General features: G+C 35.6%; 1 pseudogene; it reads right to left on the reverse strand.

The window, feature by feature from the left end:
• Positions 1–114: 114 nt before the first annotated feature.
• LOC111400006 lies at positions 115–7,503 on the reverse strand (annotated as a pseudogene).
• Between the last annotated feature and the right edge of the window lie 209 nt (positions 7,504–7,712).

Raw genomic sequence — 7,712 nt, forward strand, 5'->3', positions numbered from 1 at the left:
AAAAAAAAAAAAAATCTATATATGAGAGGAAATGATTTCTACTCGGGCCTAACTTTTTAAACTAAAAAAAAGCCCATATTAACTATCAATTCAAACCAAACAAAAAGGCATTTAATTTCTATCTTCTTCTTCCTCTGGTACTGGTTGTGTGGTTCTTTCCGTCTTTGGCTATTTTGCCCTTGCTAATGCAACGCCCGGCGGCTCTGAACATTTCGGCGAACCCTTGACTCGTCGTCCATCCAATTGGAGCATAGAAGCGAGAGGCGAGTTGGAGAGGAAAATGATTTCTTCTTTCATAATTTACTTTCTTCATTTAATTGGAAAAAAGAAAAAAAAAATTGGCCATGGAAACGAGGCCCTTCAGCTTTGGCCCTGAGGCGTAAGCCTCATCCACCTCTCCTTAGGATTGGCTCTGCGTTGGTATATATTTTCACCTTATTTATGTGCAGCTAAGTACTGGCAGGCAAATTTCAAGGCCTTTTCTACTAGCCAGCCGGGAACTTCTGGGCCGAGCATTTCAATGGAAGTCACCCTCTTAGTGGCCCTCTCAACATGATGAGTCAAGCCCATTGGAGACTTGGTTATTATTATTTGAAGAAGCATAACCTTACGTGAATAAACATCAGACTTTATACCCAGCTTGCCAACTTTCTGATATTTAGGATCTATGTGACAGAAAATTCTAGCCATTGATGTCAGATATATTGCGTAACAAAGTTAGCAACTGAGGGATGGACAAGCCTAACTAAGCCAACATCACTGATCTTGCTTACAAAGTTACCATCAAGAAAATTGTTGCTCAGTTTAAGGTCTCGGTGCACCATTATTTGGAGGAAAGGAGTCTTGTGCTGATTTCTGCGGCTATTCGAAACTTGAGTTGCCAAGATAGCTCTGGAGTGTTTCCTTGCTGGAAGAGACGATCATCTAAGCTCCCATTGGCCATGTATTCATAGACTAGGCAACCATACTCGAGGCATGCTTCGAGGAGGAAAATCGTGTTAAGATGTCGACTGCAACTCAGAACTTCAATATGCATTGAAGTTCCCAAAACTATGGAAGGGAGTTATAAGTAATATTTTTGCATTATAATGCGCAATTCATTTTTGCTGTTGAAACTATTTTTAGTGCGAAAGACTAATTTCTCAAATTCACTTGAAATTTGTCTACTTTAGTTACATAAAAAATATGGTCATCCACTTCTGTTAGTTTTAACTTAATTTCTGTGTATAGAAAAAGAAATGGAATTCTATAAGATATATTACGTAGTTGTAAACCTAATTTGTCACCTGTTACCCTTTTGTCTAATTTGCCAATGTCATACTGCTCAATTGGGATTCAAATTTCCCAGATAAATTGAATATTTTTGGGTTTCGCACCTCTTGCTGAAATTGTGATCTTCCTTTGAGTTGAATTAGGACATAGAACCTCAACTGCAACTTGTGTATGATCTAGGTAACAGTTGTAGACTAGCCCATACCCACCTTACCCAATTTTACGAGATTTTGGAAAGTACTCCGTTACTGCTTCAATCTCCCAATCTCCCTTACTGCGTATTTATGATATTTAACACCAGTTTGTGCTAGCTTATCCAGCACTTTCTTCTTCTCGTCTACTTCTTTGAATGCTTTCGTTTCAGCATTGATTCTTTTTCGTGCTTCAAGTTCAGCCATCCTCGGAGCTACTTCAGCTTTATCAATAGCTTCCATGCATTTTGCTTTTTCTTTCTCCGCAATTGCTAATGCTTCTTCCTCCACTAGTCGCACCTTATCTAGTCTCCATTGCTCTTCTACTTTCCAATGGTGAAGTTCCATCGCCTAACAAAGAGTTTCTAAATTCTTGGATGACCAATACATTTGATGAATTTTGATATGATCTTATTTAGTATTTCATTAGTCCAATAATAGATAACGTTTTCTTAGAAGTCAAATCTTAAGAGCTTCAAAACATTGCTTTCTGTTTAGCTGTGAGTGCTTCCTCGTAGGCTGAATTGTACATGTCCATATTCTGTTTGAGTTCCTGCTTAAGCTTTCTGATTTCTGCTTCTACTTTATCCTACAAATTTGCAAACACACTTTAACTTGAATTCTCTACATTCGGTGAGTGATAAATATTGAGGAAGTACTCTTACAAGAATGTAGTATGTCTAAGAAGCACGAGCTCAAACACGAAACTAACCTATGATTTTGAAAAGGTAGGATACTGTAGCGACCGGAAAAAAAAATGTTTTGTTTCGTTTCAAATAAAATTTTCTTATAGGACTCAAATATAATTTGGGTTATATTATTATGTCGCTACGACACTTCCTAATAGTCCAAGTTAAATTTTAGTCACGAAAGTAAAATTCCGCGTACTTGATTTTCTTAAATTTTACAATGTGTTAAAATTTCTTTAGATGACAAATTTTATTTGTTACTTTGTTTTGACGACACACATTTTATTGTATATCTATTAAATCTTTAAAAGTTAGATTAGAAAACCTATTGTATAGTACATTAACCATCCCAACTTACCTTAATATTTAAACCCCATTTTTCATTAATAAAAAAAAAAAATACAAATAAATAAATAAGAAGAAAACTGCCATTTTGTTTATAAACTACCATTTGGTTAGTAGGATGATAACCTACACGTCCCTATCCATATCCATTTGGAAGTTAACATTTTAAAATTTCAACCACCCCCATTTCCTCAAGTGTAACCTCCAATTTTAAATACAACTCCCACCACCATTACAATTGAAAATTTGTAACTCCCATTTTAAATTTCTACATGGCCACACCATGAGAAAAATACAGAAACCTGTCCCTTTTTAGTTTTACAAACCATATTGTATTGTGAAAGCCAAATTTCACCTCCTTTAACCGCATAAAATTATTTTTCCCTTCTTCCCTAGACATAAAACATCTTATATCTGAAAATTTTATTTGAAGAAAAGGGAAGGAAGTACGCTGCATTTTTACTTTTTATTGAACGCGAAAGGATAATTCAAATTCCAAATATTAAGGTAGGGGTGTTTCGGCACTTATGTAAGTGATGTAAGATTTATATATTTTCGTTTGCATTAAATGTATTATTGTGTTGCCATGATGGAATCACCGTTTGGTGGTTTAAACAAGAGATGATTATGACAAATGAAATGGGGTTATCAAAACCTAAGAGTAAGCGGACTGACTGATCACCAATTTGCTTGAAATTGACGGTGACACAATTGACCAAAGTTTGCATTTCTGAAAATATATATTTTTACCGTTTACTTTAGTGTTTCCTATTGAGTATTATTTATAGTACTCACCCCTTCTAAAAATTTTATAAGTTAAGATCGAGGCATGGTAGTGGTTGGCGTGGTGGCAAGTGTTCGGCGATCTGAAATGCTTTCACTTCATAGTAAAGATTTCCATTTTGTAAATATTTTATGGATCTTAGATGAACTTTTAGAAATGCTTTTAATGTTTATTTTGTTCCATGTTTAGACAGTGCATGTTAACAAGAATTTAAAAGTGTTGGATTGATTTGTATGAAGTTTTATTTTATGCTGGGTGGAAATTTCAGTTTCTGTCCATCTATTTGAAAATAGCATAACTTGGGCTACAGTGCATGTTTTAAAGTGAAATTAGATGAGTTTGAAAGATCCATGAATCTTCTAATCGTAGCCTTTGTAATTTCCTTAAAATATTATATAGAGAAAAAGTTATGCTCATTTTAGTAAACTGCGTCGTTACAAATCCGAGTTTTCTGTCCAGCATTTTAGAACAACATTTTCTTGCTTCAAACGTTTCCGTCGAGACCCCAAATTTTTATATGTGGTACATATATGAATGAATTAGTCCCTGTAAAAATTTCATGAATTTTAATAGACATTTGCTAGGCCAAAGATATTTTTCTTCCGCTGTCATTAAATCTGTAACTGTCGATTTGTCTTCAAATCTTTTACAAAATCAAATTTTGCTACATTTGCCTAAGTTATATTGATAACTACCTTCCATTATATTTTTATATATTTAAAAAAAAATTGGATTTATAAAATACTTTGGCTAGCGTCAAAGGGGTTGAGCCAAAAAAAGAAACGAATATTATTTTAACGCTTCGGTTTCCGAGAATTCGGGACGTTACAGATACGGACACAGACATGTTGATATATATTTTTTAAAATTTTGTGTTTATATATTATAATATAAATTTTATACTTTCTTTAATGTAGGACAGGGTAGGTGGCATGTAAGACACTTTTCCAAAGAGTGTCCTTAAAGTATCTCTCATACATTGAAAATATAAAAAGTATAAAATTAAGATATGACAAATGTTTTGTCGAATACATGTCCACGAGTGTCTGGTAGAATCGATGTTTGACATGACTCAACTCGTGTTGGACATGACACATTGCCTTAGTAAGAGTTTTCTTGCTTCATAGCTATATGTAGACTGTAGTAATCATGTTTTCAAGCAATGCAACTTTTCAAAACCATTGAATTCCTAGGAAAGCTTAGATAAGAGGAAATAGCTTGTAATTTAATATAACATGTAGAAGTAGCAAGAAATGAGTGATGCACTTGTCAACACATAATTATTAACACCATATGCATTGTATTTGGACTTCAAGGCCCTAAGATTAACTATGTAGTGAATGAAGCAAGCTAATGATCCACAAATGCTAGTGATATAATGATTTTTATGTTTTTATATTATGTTCATTTTAACAATTTCTTGTTGGTGGTCTTCATTAGCTTACCAGATTTAGGAATCCTGACGATGAAAAAGTTCCACTATTTATATTATGTTCATTTTAACAATTTCTTGTTGGTGGTCTTCATTAGCTTACCAGATTTAGGAATCCTGACGATGAAAAAGTTCCACTATCCCGTGGGCTAGCTGAGAAGATTCTAAAACTATTTGCATTAGATGACCTGGCTTCAGAGAATAGAGATCCAAAACTTAATTAATCTTTTTCGTAGATGCTTGACAAACGGGAGCCATAGTTTATATCGTGGTTGTAAAATGATGGGAATATATGATTAGTGCTTGGCCTACCTGAGCTCACAAATGATATGTTAGAATTTGGGATCGTGCATTCTCCATATAACTTGTTTAGAGTTTTGCCTCTAGTAAATGGTGACTTGCATAAGTAATAATGTTTATCAGTTCCATCATTGTACATTTCATGGCTTTACATTATATCAACTTAAAAATAGATTGTTTATTTATTTTTTCTTTGTTTTGTAAGGGGTATACAAACAACCAAAAATAACAATTCAAATGGTTTGGGCATAAAGCAACAGCTTAACCATGTAGGAAGTACATGATGCATATTGAATCTGTGTGATTGTGTAAATGTATCAGTGGCTTACTTTATTGAATATGTGTTATCACTTGAGGGTCTATACACAAATGCAGGCCTATCGACAAAATTACCTGTTGAGAATGGGAAATTTAGTTCTCCTTAGTAATATCAAAGTGGTATAGAAATGGACAAAAGTAGAATTACAAAATATCTCTTGTTCTGTGCCTCGGGAGAAACGTGCTTTAGTTGGAGCAGAAGAAGGGTTAGTTTGATTCTGCATGAGGCGAGGAGGTTGATTCAGGGCTGTAATGGAGGCAGATCTAACAGGTGATATTTTCCCTTCAGTGATGACATAAAAATTGTAGAATCCCAGTGCCTCTTTGGAAACGTTCGTTGTTATATCTACACTCTTGAACCTTTTGTGCCAGAAATTTATAAGGTATTTTTTCTAATTTTGATGGTGGCAATGTTCATAAACTTTAACAAGTAATTACCTAACAAAGCCACCCCTTGAAGTGACACCCATCACCAAATTTTCAATCATGTTGTGCTTAACATACTCCCAACAAACACTTGCTATGTCAGTGTCTTCAATAAGTCTTCATTAACTTGTATCTTTTGCTAATTTACTCAAAGACTTTCCTGATTAGTATAACTATGATTCATTCTTTTTAATGACACGAAAGAATTTGACCATTTAGGACAAAAACGAAGATTACTACTTTGAAAGAGTCAATAGTTCTTACATCCTTGTGGGTGTAGAAGCAACGGAAAGGAAGGAATAACTCCTTGGTTTGACAATCAATTGGCAGGCATTGTATGATTTTACATCGTTATTGTCGAAGAAAATAATGTGAGTTCCAACTGGTTCATCTGAGAATAGATGCGTTGATAAGATTTTGAGGGGGAAATGTGCATGAAGGTGATGTGCATAGTTCAATACTGCGTAAATGTTTGCATATGCAATGTAGGATTTTACACATGACTATCGACAACATTGTCTTTATCAGGCAATTAGATTATACCATGGGGTTTTCCATTTAAATTTCCAAGAGTATGTCATGTCAATAAAATCTCAACTTTCATAAGATTTAAGATTTATAATTGGCCACGCTAATTCCAACATAAAGGAAAGATGACAAGAATCTAAAATGGGTTGAAGTCTAACATGTTTAATATTGGCCCATGTAATGCATACGCTCCAAAGAAACATGCACGCACTTTTACATGAAGACACAATACTAAAACATCAGCATGCATCTTTGGGGATTAAATATCTTGACCATTGGCTCAATTTCTTGATTTTTTCAAAATCAAACACAACCTAAATATTTACATACAGATGACAGATACAATCTTTACTCGTGTAGAGGAGGAACATAGGAGAGATGCAAGGAAAATGGGTACATTATATGGAGTTAGAGAGATTGAGACCTCAAGCCACCTGCCAAATGAAGGAATTCGACAAGAGAGAATGGCATATGTACTGGCTATGATGTAACCTCGGTTTTATTATCAATCGGCCTTGGCCATATGATTGACTAGTACATCGATACAATTATCGAGACAACACAATCCACATTCGTATGGACCGTTTGAAGCAACCTATTGTAAATAGTGTTGCTCACGGTTCATCCCATTTCTTTGGAAGGCTATATTATTAATTTGAAGCCCATTAATATCGAGTCGAGCCTTGTTTGGTCCACAACTTAACCCTAACCTAACTAACCTATTTTGGACATTTACTTTGCTTATATTCCCGTCTCTCTCTCGGCCTCCATAAGGGTGTGCCCAATTTCTCTCTTTGTGAGACTTTCTTCTTTTTTTCTCTCATCACTTCACTGTGACCTTTGTGGTTAATCCTTAGTGGGCATATCATTGGACTTCATCTTCCCAACCTATAGCAACCGAAAATGGGGCGATTTTGGTGGTGGTTTTGGAGTTGTCTCAACCTTGGTGGTGTCGATGAAATTGGTAAACTGAGGTCGGTTTTGAACTTGGAGTTGTTGGAAATCATCCCTACATCTGGTATCAGAGCCGGAGTAACCTTCTCCGGCCAGAAAATCACCAAAATTGGCAATGGAGTGCGCGAGTTTCATAGGAAGCCGAACGTGCAATCCCATTTTCCGGCCAAACCAGTGACTTTTCGACAAAACCGATCCCATATCTGAAACTAGCAGGCTGAGGCACCCCTTCGTGTGCGGCGCATGGGATTCTGGTGGCGGCATGTGGCGACGATTCCAGGCGAACTTCCTTCGGACAGTTTGCCCATTTCAATTCCCTGAACGCACTGACACTGTTTATTTTCTGTTTCAGGTTACACAGAAAAAGTTGGACAATTTTGCTCCCAGTGGATCGACGGTTGAAACTGCATATATCTACTGAATTACTTTAGGCCAAGATTGTGGCCCTAAAGCAGTAGATTCGCATCTCTCTC

This window comes from Olea europaea, chromosome 9 (assembly GCF_002742605.1).
Source record: "Olea europaea var. sylvestris chromosome 9, O_europaea_v1, whole genome shotgun sequence".
Classification (NCBI taxonomy): domain Eukaryota; kingdom Viridiplantae; phylum Streptophyta; class Magnoliopsida; order Lamiales; family Oleaceae; genus Olea; species Olea europaea.